Source organism: Ambystoma mexicanum, chromosome 9 (genome assembly GCF_040938575.1).
Source record: "Ambystoma mexicanum isolate Mex_15411 chromosome 9, UKY_AmexF1_1, whole genome shotgun sequence".
Classification (NCBI taxonomy): domain Eukaryota; kingdom Metazoa; phylum Chordata; class Amphibia; order Caudata; family Ambystomatidae; genus Ambystoma; species Ambystoma mexicanum.
In genome coordinates, this window is record NC_090931.1 from 170,646,413 (window position 1) to 170,665,058 (window position 18,646).

The following is an 18,646-nucleotide window of genomic DNA, read 5'->3' on the forward strand; positions in this document are numbered from 1 at the left end:
CTTTGCACCTCGCCAGCTCTCTTGTCTCCTGGAGCAACAACACCTCTCGCCTCTCTCCTCTAACTTTTGTGTTCAGTAAGGCGGTGGTGGTGCCAGTCACATATTTTCTCAATATGGTTCCTAGTGATTACGTCGACAGTCAAAACATCGACAAACCATAGCATTGACAACAAAGCATCTAAAAAAAAAAAAACATCAAATTTTGTTTCTTTTTTTTATTTTTATGGGAGGATCCCCCTCCAACTGCCCCCCCCCCCCTTTCAATGGTTTAAAACACATTTTTACTAAATTAAACCCTTTTCCATTGCAAAAAATGCATTTGATTGCTTTTTTTTCCCGATGGTATGGTTTGTCGATGCTTTGTTTTAGATGCAATGACCGGATACCCTCAATATCATGACCTGAACCACTGGAAAGCTCTGAAAGCTGCAACTAGGTCTTTGCAGTTTGATGGTTTTTTAATTTTCAGATGCTCCGCTGCTGTTAGCATTCTGGTTGAACGTTGCCACCCAAACAGTCTGCGTCTATGATAAGTGATCAGCAAAGGTCTGTTTAGCTCAGGGTTGTCCAACTCCAGACCTCGAGAGCCGGATCTATGTCAGGTTTCAGGATACCCCTCATTAATATTCATGTGATAAATTTGCATACAATGATTCTAAATATATGCAATTTTTTCCTCATGAATATTAACAAGGGCTATCCTGAAAACCCGTCATGGATCCCGGCCCTTGAGGCCCGGAGGAATCCTTTGTTCAGGTTGTTCTGTACCAGCCACCACTGCAGACCCACGCTTTCCTTTTCAGACATTATTGCCTTGAATCTTGAGATATCAGTATCCAATGTTGGTGTAGTCTTGCCCCTTGAGCCACAAATGCACAGGAATATCATGTGTCCCAGGAGCTGTAGCTAGGAACTCGCTGGTGTGCACTTATATGTATTCTAAGCCCAGTAGCAGAGAATTGTCCCGGGTTTACCAATAGCACAAAGTCCAGGAGTTTTCATGTCTTACTAGATGCAGCACTTCAGTTGCTCTTCCGATGTGGCCCGCGTCCAGAAAGGTGAATGCTTATATACCCTCCAGTTGCAAAGCTGTATGTCAAAGGAGCCAGGAATTTGGTGAATACCTCAAGTGCAATCTTCAAGCCAAAGGCAAGTGCTCTGAACGGTAACCTGAGGAACTTCTGATGGTTCTTCTGAATGGTCTCTTGCAAATGAGCTTCCTGCACATGTGACGACACCTAGGAACTCTTCCGCTGTGATTATTGGAGTCCTCTCTGCAAGCTCTGTTTTGAAGCCACAGTTCTGTTGAAGCTGAGGTCCAGGACCAGTCTGTATTTTACTGACATTTTGAGAACCAAGCAGGTTACGGGGGGGAAAACCCACCCGAAAACCCACCCAGTCACCCCCTTTCCAGCCCATCGGGATCCAGCTAGAAGGCTTCCTTTTTGCAGCGTTCATCCGTGCATTGTAAGAGTGCCCTTCTTGGTTTGCCTTTTGGGGGAGGGGGGGAGAAGTCACCAGATGGATTCCGCCAAAGCTGAGTAGCCGTACCTCTTACAGGTCTGTTATTAAATGTTTTACATTTATAAAGCACACAAGTCTGTCCTTAGGCATCGTATCTGTGGGTTGTAGGTGAAAGTATCTAAAACGGGAGGATCGAATGCCTTTTTTCGACACCAAAAGTGCCGAAAAAAAAGTTTCAAATGTTTGTTTTTTTTTATATATGGGGGGGTTCCCCTAACCACCCCCCCCCCCCGTTTTCCTTTTTTAAAAAAAATATATAAATAAATATAAAAGGATTCGAAACATTTATTTTTCGGTCCTTTTGGTTTCTAAAAAAAAAAAGGGCATTCGATCCTTTTTTTTTTTTTGTTGATCCTTTGATCGGACAGCTTATCTGTGCCCGTTGGCAATTTGATGGGCAACCTGCATCAGGACTTCTGCGGGGAAGGGAATATGCCGGATTGTTCCTCCTTTCTGAAACCTGCCTACTCGTGCATTATCCAGTCCTGAATTTTATACCTGATTTTGTTTTTTTCTTTAGAGTATCTGCATGTTTTTGTGTTTTTGATTGTATGTAATCTTTGCTTAAGACTGCCACAAAATAATGTTGCCCCCTTCAAATGGCATTTTCATTGGTATCCATTTTTGTGACCCATCAGTGTGCCATTCACAGGTATGCCCTCGAGACACCGAGGGCCCCATGGCCATCAGTGAGGCGCTAGCCCCTCAAAAGTGAGATTTATTTGTGAATCTTATATAGCGCTTTTATCCAAAGTGCTGAGCAATCGAGAGAAAATGCAGCAGTACAGAAAGGAAGGAATTGTCAAGGTAAACCAAAGAAAGCGCAAAGAGTTAATGAAGGCAAAGACTGAAGAAAGTGAGATTTAAGACGTTACTGGAAAAGGTGAAGTGGGGGACAAGAACGAATATCCAGGCAGAGGGAGTTCTAAAGTTTGGGGGCTAAGAGTTGGAAAGGGCGTAACCGCGAGGATGCACAGAGAGGGCGGGGAACAGACAGAAGAGATTGAGAGGCAGAGCGGAGATCACGGGAGGGGTGGTGCAAGGATTGGGAGAGGCCGGAGCATGAATGCTCTTAAGGGCGAGATTTGGAGACTAAAATGCACACCCTTCGTTTCATAGGAAGCCAGCGAACACGCAGAAGATGAGGAGAAAGGGAAGCGGCAGAGAGAGGGGAGAAAAGAGTACGACCTGCCGAATGAAGGATTGAGCAAAGTGGTGCGATAGAGTAATTAGGAAGGCCGACCTATATGGACCAACAGAAATTAAGCCAGGAAAGAACAATGGATTGCAACGGTGTCCTCGCAGAAGAAAAAGTCGAAAGAAGATGAATATTGAAAAGATGGAATTGACAAGAACGAACTATGGTGGCAATTTGTGGCTGGAGAAAAATGGAGCAGTCAAAAATCAATCTGAGATTACGTGCTTGGTGAGTACAGAAAGGTGAAGAGGAGGAAAGAGATGGAAAGAGGGGACAGATCGAGAGAGAAGCAGGAAAAAAAAGACTGTCAGTCTTGTTGGGATCTAAGCATAGCAAGCAGGTGTGTGTATGTATATATATATATAATTTTTTTTAATTAAATGGTATGCTAAAATGTATATTTTGCGATTACCCAGAGGTGCCTGGGGCATGTTGGTGCCTTAGGTCCCTTCTTGAGGCCACCTCTTCCAGGTCCTAGGCCACCGCCTACCGATCCAGCTACTTTCCATGTGGCTCTTATGTCCTAGGAGGATACGCTTGCATTTGGCGTGCCTGGGTTTTCCACAGTTTACATGGCTGTTTCAATCCTGCCCCTGTTTGCGCTTTTCCTCACTTGCATTGAGCCTGTCGAGAACTCCTCACTAAGATTGCCTCGCACATTTACATGCACGCTATTTGACTACACCCTAAACTAAACATACATCATTGTTGGCCCGAGTGCGACCGCCCATAGAATACAGCTGAGCCCCATGAAAAAATGTGGTCCAGTTGCTCACATAACTTGACTCTCTCTTGCTAACTTGACACAGCCCCCGTCCCACACCTGTTAATAGGGGCCGCTGTTGGAGACCTAGCCATTCCCTACTTTATTTCCGTTCAGGCTAGAAATGCACACATGTGTTTTACCACTCCTCTCACTACCTCTCAACTCAGACTACGCTCTTCCAAAGGGCGTTCATCCTCGCAGCGCTTCAAGGCCATACCAATGGCAGTAGGCGCTATACAATTGCCAGATAACATGATATGGAGGGGCTTGTCCTATTTGAAGTGATGGGGTCATTGCAATAGCACAAGGTAAGGTATTTTGGGTGGCTGTTTCCTGTTCTTGGTTCTGTTTGGGTGGCTGTTTCCTGTTCCTGGTTCTGCGCAGAGGCCATATTGGAAAGGGGGGTTCCAGAGCTCAAACCATACAATCCAGACTACAGACCCTGTTTGCACCGAAGAGTGGACACCTGTTGGGAGCGGGTGTTACTCGGGGGATGGGAGAGGGGAATGGTGAGCTGGCATCATAGTTTGCGGATGTTGAGCAGGCCCTGGCTTTAGTGACTCAATGTGCAAACCGCATTAACTGGCTCTTCTCTCCTCTCCACAATAACCGCTCCAGCCATCCTATACACTGTGGACCTTCTTGATCCCAGAAGAGGGGACCTCAGGCCGGATTCTGAGGGTGCTTTTACTTTCCTAAATGTGCTTGTTTCATTTCGCCATTTAAGGACATCTGTTGCTTATTGTATTGTTTTGGTGGCCATTAGCTACACACGGTGCACACATGTTCTTAATGTGCTCCACAGGTGCTTTTATTTACCCAGTGTCCTTTTCGTTACTTCAGGTCATTGTCTGTATTTTACTTCAAATTCCGTTAATATGGAAAATGTTGCCGCTACGAAGACTGCCGCACCCCCACAAGAATTCCGTGCAATACTCCTTGGAACTGTGGCTACATCACTTAGTTGGCACTACCCCAGTGCTGTACCCTGGCAGTTATTTCATAGGTGCGGTACAAAGGTGGTATTTTTCATAACATCTAGGGAGGACTGTGAATATTCGCCTGTGTTACATTGAGAGGATTGTGAATATTACCTTGAGTCACACCGAGAGAGGACCCACAAAATGAGTGTGTCTCTTCAGACAGCAATGCTAATAACCAGAGGCGTTGCTGGGGGGGGGGGTGGCTAAGGGGGCTATAGCCCCTGGTCTTTTGGTTGTAGCCCCAGATAGAATCTCAGGAGCTACAGCCAAAAGGCTAGCTAGCCCCCAGTCCCAACAGTTCCGGCATCAGCGTAGCCCCGGGTCTTTTCCAGGCCTTGCAACACCCCTGCTAATAACCAACCCTACTAAAACCCTCACCCCTCTGCATTCACCTCGCAAACTCTAACTAAACACAACCGTACCTCGAAAACCACAGCAAACCGCACGCTCTTCACTACACTACAACAACAAACAAACCACACATTGCCTTACACAACAGCACACGACGGATACCGACCGGATACAACACCAAATGGCTCAGAGAACGATTTTCACCGAACTCAAGCTGCCAACAGCACATCACAGCTCCCTTGCTCTTTGTCCAAACATTGTCCTACTAACGTACCCCAATCCACCCCCTTTTTTCCGATCCGCCAGAGCGGCAGTGGTGCTATTGCGCAGTATAAATAATCTTTAACATGAACATAATGGTGCCGGAACATTTGCATATGAGTGCAGCCTTTTGCTCAAGACGTGGGGTGAGATTACGGTGAGCAACCGCCCAATTGTATGACCACTGTGACAATGCCTATTTTGCGCCTTTTGAGTTGAAGATTAGAAATGGCAGGTATACACATGTGCATTGCGCATCTTTACAAGCAATCTCTGCTCCAACGCCTACAGCCGTATTGAGCCTCTTGTTTCCCTCCTGACTGCAGGCAACGAACCAAAGATGTTTATTTGTTGTTGGGAAACATCTCGTTTACCAGCATCGCGGCCATTAACGCTTCGCGAAGCTGCGCTCAAACGGCCTCTTGCGCCAGCGCCGATCGATGGCCGGGATATTTCCAGAGCGCTGGCGCATTGCCACTGCGTCCATTAACTATCGCGCAAATGCAAAGCCATGGCCGCAGCAGGTGGGAGTCCAGCGCCGGGTGGGGCTCCAGGTGGACCGCAGCCTGTTTAAAGTAAAAATAGGGAGCAGGAGGAGGGGAGGGGGGGAGTTTCCCCGCTGTTGCCATGGAGACGGTGTCAGTGTCTCGCAGAGGCTCTTTGAGGCCCAGAATCTGCTAGAAGCGAGCGCAACCTTGGCCTAATAATGTTCATTTTTTATGTCGTTTCTTGTAGAATACATTTCTACTTCTAAACGCCGAGTCGGTAACCTTTTGGCAAAAACAAGTGTTTAGCTAATCTGAATCCGCCGTTAGAAAAACCAATCGCATGTTGCCTTGTGGCGAGAACACAAGTATTGGATTTTCTCCACTTAATTTGCGAGGAAGAAACACCTGACACACGGAAGATGCAACTACACAGTATATAATGTACATCCCTCAGCGGGCTGGGGCAGGTCCACGAAGCCTTGTTCATCCATGCACGGATCTACTCGGCAGGTGCATTAACCCGCCCAGCTAATTTCTTGGGATTGGAAATTGACACGCACACATCTCTGCGGTATCTCTTTGTCCAGGCTTGGGACTAATGCCCGCAGCAGATCCATGCCTGTCTGAAAACACAGTGAAGTGGCAGCGCCTCGTTAAGGGGGGGGGCGCACCCCCTTGCTGAGTAGCAGGCCGCACAGTCCACCTGGGTTCCTTAATTACATGGGCAATCGTTGTCCGCCTCCTGAGCAGGTGCGCGTGCAGCCACCACATGAAACCTGGCCCATACGCTTCTTTGTTTCTTAATGGGGAGTACTTGGGCTGCAATAATGAGAGGCCGGTGGGGCCTAGGAAGTGTGGCCCGCCACCTCTGCATTAAAGAAACGCTGACTGGCTGGAGAGGAACCCATGCTTGCGTTTGTTTTCATGTGTACGTGCATGCAAGGAGTTGTATGAATGAATTAATGCATGCATGTGTTACTGCGTTGGGTGAAGGGGGTGGTGCTGGATTTGGGGGGCTGGAGGAGGCTGGTGGTGGCCTGGCTTGCTGTACAAGTGATGCGCTGTAAAACAAAAGAGGTGGCGGCTGGAAGGTTGAGAATGAATCTCAACCTCTGCCATTGCTCTGGGCAACCCCCAGACCATGGTTGTTCACCTGCCAATGAATCTCAACCTCTGCCATTGCTCTGGGCAACCCCCAGACCATGGTTCTTCACCTGCCAATGAATCTTAACCTCTGGCATTGCTCTGGGCAGCCCTCCAGACCATGGTTCTTCACCTGCCAATGAATCTTAACCTCTGGCATTGCTCTGGGCAACCCCCAGACCATGGTTCTTCACCTGCCAATGAATCTTAACCTCTGGCATTGCTCTGGGCAGCCCTCCAGACCATGGTTCTTCGCCTGCCAAGCCATTACAGAAGGGGAAAGACCATATGCAAATCAGGTTTGGCCGCATCCCTTCTGCACGAGACCACACGCGTCCCCAGACATGTTTCAGCCTTGTTGGGGCTCATCAGTGAGGAGTAGCTCCGGTCTCTAGGCCCAGCAGGCCATCACTTCTTTGTTTTTGTTTTGTCACACTGAGTGGGACGGGTATACCCCGACGTGGGTCCCGTGTCTACTGGGCCTAGAGACCCAAGCTACTCCTCACTGATGACGCCCAACAAGGCTGACACACTGGGGATACTTGTGGTCTCGTGCAGAAGGGATGCGGCCAGGCCTGATTTGCATAAAGTCTTTCCCCTTCTGTAATGGCTGACGCATATCTGGGGATGCTTGTGGTCGCGTGCAGAAGGGATATGGCCATGCAGTTCGGGCTGGTCTGTCCCTTTTGGGGTGGGACCAGGCCTGACTTGCATATGGTCTTTCCCCTTCTGTTGTGGCTTGGCAGGCGAAGAACGATTGTCTGGAGGGTTGCCCAGAGCAATGCCAGAGGTTAAGATTCATTCTCAACCTTCAGCCTTCACCTTTGTTTTTGCTTTACCAATGATGCACAGCAAAGAATTCCTTGGGGAGTTCTTTACTGTGCATCAAAAGTAAACTCATGTGAGACGTGTCATTACATGTCTACACTGGCCTACTTGGTGGCACCGGACTCTTCCCACCTCATCCTCCGTAATCCCACGATGTGGCCGAAACACAAAATTTTTGTAGTCTGACGTGGCGCTCTGCGGGACACTTCTTGGTTCTGAGCCAGGAACACTGGATCAAGAAAGCAGATTATGCTTTTGATCTTTCACTGTTTGTTGTGCGGGCCAGTCGGTGGCCTGGAAATTAGTCTGCCCATGTTCGGTAAAGATGAAGTCGACAAACCCATCTTCCCCAAGTATGGATCAGTCGGTATGATCACAATACCTGGGTACATTGTCCCTATACAAAAGACGAATGTGTTGTCTCTGCCAGTTCTTGCTTATAGCTGTACTTCTGGGCAGATCCCAGATGCCAAGTGTCTTTGGGGGAGGGGTCTTGTGCATATGGCATTGTGTGGTTGTTCATACGGTATCACTACATATTAACCCCACCAAATATATCGCTGTATATATGGTCGGCTGGAACGGCCATAGTCGATATTTTTGGGGGGGATAATTTTGGGGTTTTTTGGGAGCAGGGGTTGCGGGGTGTCCCCCGCTTCTTTAAAAATGTTGCGGGGGTGTCCCCTGCAGGTTCCTTGTCTTAATATCGCCGCAAAAATATGGCTATTTTTGTATGGCAATATTTTTGCGGGGATATTAACACATGGAACCGTCGAATAAGGCATGTAAGCTACAAAATGAAGGGAAATGCGTGTTTAAAGACCTGGCCACAGCTCCACTCCTATGGATAAGAGCCTGGAAAACGAGTGAATACTAAATAATTTATTTTCCTTCTGTAGTGGTTTGTGGTTTTCTAGCACGTGGACCGGCCCCAGCGCAGGCCGGAGGGATATGCATGCAGGGGCGAGGCAGGGTCATGGTTGAATTGAAGGTAAATGCAATTTGGAGCAACAGGGGGAAATGTTCAGGTTGAGTGTGGTCTGAATGGCCTCACTGATTGCATAGTAACCAACAGAATGTGCATATTTGTGCCCATATGGTGCATCCTTAGTGGTGGTGAAAGCGGGAAGCATGATTTGATGAAACCCCAAGCTTCTTGGTAAAAGAGCAGGTGATTACTGTAGGCTCCCTGAGGTTTAGGGTGAGGCATCATTGAGGTGACCTGGGTTCGAAATTCTTGATCATGAATGCTGCCACAGTTTATGGATTTGGGGCTGGTTATGCTGCGGTGCGGAGCGCGGTGTGTATGAGCCAGGTAACCGCGGGCAGGGACAACGTGTGAAGATGGTCCTATTCCAGTCTGGCCCTTTGTAGGTGTAACCAATGGACTACTGTGGCAGTGTACAGTTGCATGGCACTGTGATTACTGTGGCGGTGTATGGTTGCATGGCACTGTGATTACTGTGGCGGTGTACGGTTGCATGGCACTGTGATTACTGTGGCGGTGTATGGTTGCATGGCACTGTGATGGTGAAGTGGATGTTTTCTCTCTGGGTGGCAGGTGGAGGAGAGTTGAAGGGCCTGTGGTGGGAATGGGAAGGCGGAGTTCCACTATGGCCATTGCCATGCACTGCTCATGCCGCACATATCAGCACAGATGACCTCCAAATACCCACATTTCCTTCAGGATATGCTGAATAAAAGGGGCTGCAAGTATCGCTTTCAGGAGACTAAGTGATGTCACCTGTGACGTCTTCATCTGTCTTCACAGCGGTGGGAAAGTTGAAAATGGTCCTCTGTATCGTCAAAACACCACATACACACAATGCAGGGTTCCTAAACGAACAATGAACCTAGCCAACACCATGCAGTGATGCCACACACCCTGCCGCGGTGCAACAGTGGTGACCTCGCATAAGACCCCACTGACGTGTACACACTGTTCCTCAAGGATCCAAGAGTGGTTGAGTGTGCACAATGACCACTCTGAATTAGCGTACTCAGGCCAAGTGGAGTGGATTAATTTGTGTTGCATGCAAAATGAACCTGACTGGCGAGTAGCAGTGATGGAGTTTCGAGGCTTCTCGCAGGGAGTAAGTCAAAGTGGTGTCCATACTCCTAGTGTACTTTATGCCCTAGTGGAAACCTTGAGTACTGATGTATTTTGAAGTATATTCGTAGACCAAACCCAGCTGCAGTCCATACATGTGCAAGAGGTTGTGGCATCAGCACTGCATCTTGACACTGCAAAAAGCAGAAGTACACAGGCACCATGCATGCACACACATCACTGCAGAACTGTTCTGTACAAGAGAAGTGCACCTGCAGCAAACGTGTTACAGCACAGTAGCCAGTGTGCAGATGCCATTCTGCCAGCCCTGGCGTCTACACTGCAGTGGCATACTGGCACTCGCAGTATCCACACAGGCCGGGACCTGTGGTTACAGTGGTAACTGTATTTAAACTGGTTATGGCTGGCTTATAAAGTGACAAAGTGGGTGTGCGCAATGGCCAGTATTAAGAAATGTGTGCCTTGCATAGACCCCTGGGTGCACTACAACACATTCACCCTCTGTACTGAGTCTGTGTATTGCAGGGTGTGCACACGTTGGTGATGGAACACGTCCCATCATCTGTGATCTCACGAGCAGTGCCTGGCGCTGGCAAAGTTTGGTTATTTTAAGGAACCAATGGCAAATTTCTGAGGTTTTGTTTTTGATTGAAACAACTTGATTTGTATGTAGACCATGTAGATCTTCTGTCTTGATCAGAATTGGTCAGCAGTCTTGATCAGAATTGGTCAGCAGACTCACAGTGCACTAAAAAAAAGGGGGCATCCAGGAGCCCACATGCCCAATGGGCTTTGCTGGGGTGTACGAGGTGCCTGGCCATGCCAATGACACGCTGTTGGTTGGGCATGGCTACTGCAAAAACAAAGAGGTGATGGCTGGAAGGTTTAGACTGAATCTTAACCACTGGCATTGCTCGGGGCAACCCTCCAGACCATCGTTCTTCACCTGCCAAGCCATTACAGAAGGGGAAAGACCATATGCAAATCAGGTTTGGCCCCACCCCAAAAGGGGAAGTCCAGCCCGAACTGCTATGTCACATCCCTTCTGCACGAGACCACAAGCATCCCCAAACATGTTTCACCCTTGTTGGGGCTCATCAGTGAGGAGTAGCTTGGGTCTCTAGGCCCAGCAGGCACGGGACCCACGTCTGGGCATACCCGTCCCACTCGGGGTGACAAAGCAAAAACAAAGAGGTGATGGCTGGAAGGTTTAGACTGAATCTTAACCACTGGCATTGCTCGGGGCAACCCTCCAGACCATCGTTCTTCACCTGCCAAGCCATTACAGAAGGGGAAAGACCATATGCAAATCAGGTTTGGCCCCACCCCAAGAGGGGAAGTCCAGCCCGAACTGCTATGTCACACCCCTTCTGCACGAGACCACAAGCATCCCCAAACATGTTTCACCCTTGTTGGGGCTCATCAGTGAGGAGTAGCTTGGGTCTCTAGGCCCAGCAGGCACGGGACCCACGTCTGGGCATACCCGTCCCACTCGGGGTGACAAAGCAAAAACAAAGAGGTGATGGCTGGAAGGTTTAGACTGAATCTTAACCACTGGCATTGCTCGGGGCAACCCTCCAGACCATCGTTCTTCACCTGCCAAGCCATTACAGAAGGGGAAAGACCATATGCAAATCAGGTTTGGCCCCACCCTAAAAGGGGAAGTCCAGCCCGAACTGCTATGTCGCATCCCTTCTGCACGAGACCACAAGCATCCCCAAACATGTTTCACCCTTGTTGGGGCTCATCAGTGAGGAGTAGCTTGGGTCTCTAGGCCCAGCAGGCACGGGACCCACGTCTGGGCATACCCGTCCCACTCGGGGTGACAAAGCAAAAACAAAGAGGTGATGGCTGGAAGGTTTAGACTGAATCTTAACCACTGGCATTGCTCGGGGCAACCCTCCAGACCATCGTTCTTCACCTGCCAAGCCATTACAGAAGGGGAAAGACATATGCAAATCAGGTTTGGCCCACCCCAAAAGGGGAAGTCCAGCCCGAACTGCTATGTCACATCCCTTCTGCACGAGACCACAAGCATCCCCAAACATGTTTCACCCTAGGCCTGCTGGGCCTAGAGACCCAAGCTACTCCTCACTGATGAGCCCCAACAAGGGTGAAACATTTTGGGGATGCTTGTGGTCTCGTGCAGAAGGGATGTGGCCTAGCAGTTCGGGCTGGACTGCCCCTTTTGGGGTGGGGCCAAGCCTGATTTACATATGGTATTTCCCTTCTGTAATGGCTTGGCAGGCGAAGAACGATGGTCTGGAGGGTTGCCCTGAGCAATGCCAGTGGCTAAGATTCAGTCTAAACCTTCCAGCCATCACCTCTTTGTTTTTGCTATGGGCATGGCTACTGGCCATGCCCAGTGGACAATGTGTATGTTTACGAGACATAACCTGGGGCTTGGTCAAAGACTATACCCCTAGCTCACGGTCCACAGGCATGTTCACAGGCTATTTTATTACCCGTGGGCACTGCCTGTGAGGTTCTGTAGATCATCAGAAAACGGCACATTTTTCCTGGAAAGAAATCCAAGTACGGTTCACCTTCTATAATTACTGTCCACCTCCGCGATCTACAATTTCCATCAACGGGAAATCTGCAATACAGGGTAAGGAAATACGGGGGGAGAACCCGGGCCTGCGGACTGTGCACCATGAGTGAGAATGAACTTGCACCCAGGATGAAGGCGGGGACGAAGGCCTTCCTAGATCACTGCGACTCCCAATGGAGGACCCCAGACCTATGCACTGGTCCCAGTGGAAGAAGGTCCTGGCCTGCACGTGTTCTTAAGCTTTTCGAAAGCTACGCCATAGTGGAACGAGTTCTTTCAAAGGGTGGACCTGGTTCTAGGTGTGCCTTTTGCAAGGTCACTAGTCTGTGTCCTGGCCCACTTTTCCTGCATCTGGACCTCCAGAGCACCAATTGTGGCACAGAGTAAATCCGGGTGCTGTCCGCCTGGCTGGATATGGATCTGTCGGTGAGGGAGTGTTTCTGGAACATGCACCACGTATGATGAGATCGTTTAATGATCTTTATATGTGACCTAAGCAGTACCGCAGAGGGACAGATTTTGAGCTTCTTGTGTATTTTCAGCTAACTGTGTTCTTGTTTTTTCTAGTAATATGGCCAGGATATTAAATGGACCTGCTGAAGTCTGGAGAACCTTGTTCCCCTTTACTTGCTGTGTGTGCAGGTTTTGCCTCGGTTTACTGCTGTAGATTCTCCATTTTGACCGAACTAGTATACACAATAAAAAGGATTTTAAACTTCTGGTCCTGCTGGGATATGTTTTCAGTTGGCCCTCAAGTCGCATACAAATTGTTTCTCCAGGTCAATGTAGATTGCACACCTGACGATGGTTAACATTAACATGTGAACGGTGACTGACTGTATATGTGTATATATTTATTTATTTTTTATGGTTGGTTGATTAAATTAGTTTACACCTGCTCTCTCCCAAGTCCACTACAATGTGTACAGCAGTGACCCACTACTTGCATGGAACACTGTTACCATGCGAGGACAGCCCAGCACCAAGTGGGTATCTCGGACATGGGTGCCCCTCTTTGAGCCCAGACGAGAGACCACCTGGGGGGAGGCAGGGGAGGCTGATTCAGACGGTGACAGATGCGTAGAACGTCTCGGTCAAAGGCAACCTGAGACTGGGCGCGTGATGGCGGTAGATTAAACTAGAATAGGCCGACCGCGGTAGTATTTTTATTTTCCATAACTCAGCCCTTTTCTGTCACTCTGCAGTTCGTTTGTCGAACCATTGGGCTACATTCCCTGAAACATCCCCCTAGTAACGCCAGTCCCAACGTGCTTGCCAGCAAATACATGCCCTTCGTAATGCCAGCCCTAAAAAAGTCTGCCATCCAGTCAAGGGGTCTCTCCCGACTTCTGAAAAGGGGAAGACCCTCTGCCGTAACTATATATCTCTGGTGTGCTAGATCTAGGGTCACCAGATGTTCAAGGCGAGCAACTGCCCCCCCCCCCCTCTTAACCTGCCCGTCTGCCCCGCACCTCCATCCCACAGCATTTCCAGCCCTGCTCCTGTATGTAAACGGTGTGGCACGCTGATTGACATTGCAGGTCTATTGTTTGTCAGCGTGTGTAATGCATGCGTCTGGTATGTGCAAGGTTGGTGGTGCGAGCCCGTCCTGCACAGCAAAATTGTGAAACTATTATATTTATTTATATGATCGTTGTCTATTTGATGAAGTTGTCCCCCTCCCTTTCCCCCAAACCTGGACAGGTTTTTAAATTAAAAAAAAAAAAGAATCCTCTCTGGACGTGGGGACAGATGGCCCAATTCCGGGACAGTTCCAGCAAAACCGGGACATCTGGTCACCCTAACATGGTTGTCCAACTCGAGGGCCTGATCTATGCCAGGTTTTTAGGATGTCCATCATTAATATTCATGAGCTATATGTGCCTACAATGATTCTATATGTATGCACATTTTTTCTCATGAATATTAATGAGGGGTATCCTGAAAACCTGTCAGGATTCCGGCCCTCGAGGCCCCGAGTTGGTCAAGTTGCATTGAAAGGTCATTGAACTATTCTACTCTAGTGAACAGATCATTTCAATTTGGTGTGAATGCAATTTATAAAATGATGGCGAGTTATTCATGTAACCAGAAGGGCTTGGTCCATAGTTTACTTCGGCCTTGCTAAACGCTTAAGACCATGACGCAGCCTGCCAGAACCTTCCCCCTGCAGTACGAAAGGTGGCACCCCCGGTGCAGGGAGCAGCCGAGCAAGGACTGCATGGGACTGTGCACTGCTTCACAAAGGTTCCTTCAGCAGCCGGGTTTTATAGGTTTCTTTGTGAAACACACACTTGTAGGTTGCGCGATTTGGCTGGAGATGCCTGCCTCTCCCCCCGCATCCCCTAACCCTGTGTGGTCTCTTTCTGATACCAGTTCATGGGTAGTGACGGTTTCTATAGGCCCTCCATATGCCCGTTGTGGACCACTGTAGTCTTGGGGACGCAGCCCCGTTTGTCTTAAAGAGAGAGCATCTCGGAGCAGTTCAAAGTTGGCATAATTGCCCTCCCTGTGGTTGTTCGGGGATTGAACTGATGGGGTCCAGCCTTAGGATGTGACCCATGATTCTGAGCGAATGCTTGAGGAGGCCTTCTCGGAGCCACCTGGAACGGCTGCTCCCAGTCTCCACGTTCCGCAGAGCGCTTCATGGATAATTCAGTTTACTCTTCTCCCAGTGGCCAAATTCTATTTTGGTTTGGGACCGTCCCCAAGACCTGTCTGCCACCATGAAAGCTGTCTTTAGCCAGTGTTTGCGTCCCCAATGGAAATGTTATGCCTTAGCCCTGTCTGCGCCTTTGACTTCGAATGGCATGCTTGCCACTGGACCCCAGACTCTGTGTCCTGACAACTCCACCTCCTTGGCCTCCTGCCGGAGACGAGTTGCCGCTAGGTTCTGTCATTTGAAAGTCCCATCTTTGATTTGGGTGCTGTCTGGCTCGAAAGAGAACAGTCGGGTGTCTCTTGCTGGGACGGTGTGACATCTCACCCTTCACATCTCCCATAAGTTGTTAGTGTGCTGATGCTGTGGGTGCAAGAAGTCCTGTGGCCTTCAGATGGCGCTAAGAAAAAGGTGTCTTCTCTTGGGTCGGCCCTGGATATCCCCAGTTCTACATTCCATTGTGGGCCTCTTGGCATCCTTAATTCAAGGTCCCGGGGAATTATTTTGAATTACTCCATGCTGGATATTAGTCTGACTGTGCGCAGAAAGACTGTATCGCCGAAGGCATTCCCCTCATTGTCGAGCTGTAGACCAAGTAGACCAAAAGCCATGTGCCCTGGAGCAGCTCCCTGATCAGAGGTTATGCCTCTATATCACAAGACTTAATAGAATGTACTTGCATGCAAGTTTACAATGGGCAAACTCTGGCTTGTACCCACTTTACTTGGCACTATTTTATTTGTGTGCTTTGGCGTATGGATGAACTACCACCATATTTGAGAAAGTTCCCTTCTGCACATTACAGAGACCTATTGCTACGCTGCAGATTTAACATCTTAGCGACTAGAGAAGTGATGCTACTACGGAACCAAATCACATCAAAGGAAGCCACTTGTGGCTTCTGCAACGATGTGGATTCTATTGAAACAATAAGACATCTGATGCTTAACTGCCCATCTTTAAGTGATCAAAGGACAAGGGCATTGGGGGCCTACTCCGAGTGTGACTCTGCTCTAGAAGACCAATTGTGGGAAAGGTTGCTAACCGCGGACCGACTCGTCACACAATTGACGCTTTGAAATTTGTAGAGGTATTGTTAACAGAGAAAGTTGATGGGATCAACCAATGAACTGCGGCAGGGCAAAGGCTGTTACTTGGGGGGCTGGAGAGTTGTTAGACTTGATTTGTTTCTTTTCTTGTTTCTCTCTCCTCCTTGCCCTGCTCCCCCCGAGTTGAGTTGATGGTTGTTGGACTTATGTTAAAGGTTGAAATATAATTAACCAATAAAACAATAAAAAATATATATATGCATATTATTTCTGTTATAAGGTCCCCTATCTTGTTCTGACCGATCCACACAATGTTTGGTTTCAGGGTTCGAAAGTGGCAGGAGCTGGGAGCCATTTAACTCCTGTTTTATTGCCAAGGGGAGCCGGCCTAACTTGGACCCAAGAGCTACCAGGAGCTACTTGGGGCTCCCCATACAGGTGGTGCCATACAAACCTAGTTATGTGATATTAAATGTGTAGGTGTGCATAAAAGAGAATGAAGGACACCCGTAAGGGACACAAAGCCTATTGGATCATTTATAATGCACAGAAAGTTAGTTTGCATCTTGCACACAGGATTTGCGGTGCTGGTTGCTGGCACCTAGCTCCGGCCTAACGGGTGATGCCCGATACCCAGCTCCTGGTCAACAAATGCTAATTTCGACCCCCTAGGTTTACAGTAGTGCTTAAAGCCCCACATTTCTTTTTTAGATTAAGGGTGGAGTTGCTGTTCACTTCGGTGGTGTTGCTTTGCTCGAGTTTACTCTTCCTGGCTAAAGAACAGTTCTGGTTGCACTAATGTCCTCCGTAGGAGCTGCTGTGGATGGCTCTGTGGTGCAGGGGTGAAATGCTGCCCTGCATTGCCAGCCGTGGAATGGCAAGAGCAGGACCTGTCCTAAAAGTCCCCCTGTGGTTCTAGCAAGGACATTGGCTTCAGAGGCGCCAGCAGTAACGTGTGCGAGGGCTGGATCATCAACATTCTTCTTTAGACCCTACTGGTTGGCCCTGGTTACTCCATTAGTTGTTCGTTTTTTGTTTGTTTTTGTTTACTGGGAATTTTAATCCTGTGCCAGGGAAGATCATTTTCTATTCAAGCACTACACGGCTCCTTTCTGCCGAGGCTCCCAAGCTGTGGGCTGGACCACCCCACCTCGCTCCACACCCCCTTCCCACAGTGTGGCCCTGTAGCAGTCCCCATCCTGCCCTTTGAGAGCTGGCAAAGCCCAGGGCAGATCTGTGCATAGTCCTCGGATGTGGCGCAGAGCTGCCCTTGGTAATACAAGTCTGCGCTGCCCAGGCAACGGGTAACCAAGGTGGCGGCAATGTTCCGAGGCACGTGCACAGCCCACCCATGTCGCCTCGAGTCTTGCGGCACAGGGATCAGCGTCTGGATATTACAGCACAAGTAGGAGCGGGCTGTGTCCTATTGCAGAAGGCTCGTGCCATGCAGCAGTGTATCCCCCGACCAGGCCTGCAGCGGTAGGGGTCTCGCAATGGCTGTGACGAAGGATGAGTAGAGGCTAAAATGCCCACTCAGTCCTCACACTGCTACAAACCAAGAGCCAACCCAATCATGAAGGTCAAACAGTGGGACGAGGGACGGATAGCCTCTTAAGAGAGTTGTGAACATGATTTAGAGCAAAGCATAACTGTCCAAAATAAAGGGACTATTGAATCTCAAGGTGCCATAAAAATAGATATACTTTTAACAAGACACACCGGTACGAATTGTTCGAGTCACAATTGTTTGAATGACAATTGACCTTAGCACAATTTACCACATTTTGAAGGTCAATTGTTACATATATGCGGGGGGCAACCCCAAACAATGCAAAAACCCCATATCCTCCCCCACCCAAACCATATATATTCGGTCAATTGTGCATTCAAACAATTTGGGTAATACCGACACACCATCTGCAAAATAACTAAATGGAAAAACATTGCACAAAACCCAAACCTGAGGAAAGAACCGAGAATAAGCAAAGGTAGCACAATGCAGCACTCTGAGTAACGAAAGGTGCATAAGGCAAATAACCACAGTGATCTTTAAAAGGATAGGCTTTTGGATGAAAACGGTGCAAAAGTGACCTGGCCAGTTTCTAGGACCCGAAGGGACAGGTATTGGTTGATAGTACTTTGTTTTGCGTTTTTGACAGGTCGAAGGCATCAAACCCACTTCAAGCAGCGATGCAAGCATCTGGAGCTCAGTTCGGGTACGTTGGTTCTTGTGTGCTCGAGCAGGTTTGAATGTAGTAGCGCTGCTGTCCGAAGGCGGCTTTCAACAAAGCAGTTTGGGTGCTCACTAGGACCTGGTTGAGGTCAAGTCGGGTTGTAACCGCCAGGTAGGGACGATGAGAGATGCTCCAGTGGTTTTTCATCAGCGGGTGGCAATTTATCAACAGTGATTCTGTTGCTACCATATGCTTTTTGGCAAAGCAGCAGTTTGAGGGTGAATCATAGTGTAACCGCTGGTGCGAAACTGGCAAGTGACTCTCCACCGGTTTGTCTCGTGTCCTTGTGTCAAGCAGTTGATTTGAGCGTAGCAGATGACTGGCTCCGCAAGGGTACGATGCAGCATCGACGGGCTCAAGGTTGCAGGCATTGCTTCAGAGGAATGCAGAAAATCGGCGCCAACGGGATCCTTTTGGATGCAGCTCGACATCAGTTTGACTGGTGTCATGGTGCAGAACAGGGAACCTTAAATGATCTGGTCCTCGAGGATGCTGAGGGACACACTTCAGTGGCTCAGGAATATGTTTTGGTCCTTG

General features: G+C 48.8%; 1 protein-coding gene across 5 annotated transcripts in view; it reads left to right on the forward strand.

The window, feature by feature from the left end:
- MCAM (melanoma cell adhesion molecule) overlaps nucleotides 1–18,646 on the forward strand; it is a 222,496-nt gene that overhangs the window by 74,524 nt on the left and 129,326 nt on the right. The window contains exon 2 of one of the 5 annotated variants that reach the window (XM_069614371.1): nucleotides 2,644–2,950. The exons of the other annotated variants lie outside the window; for them this stretch is intronic. The gene's annotated coding sequence lies outside the window, so the exon portion shown is untranslated. The remainder of the gene's footprint in view (nucleotides 1–2,643; nucleotides 2,951–18,646) is intronic. 5 annotated transcript variants of the gene reach the window in all.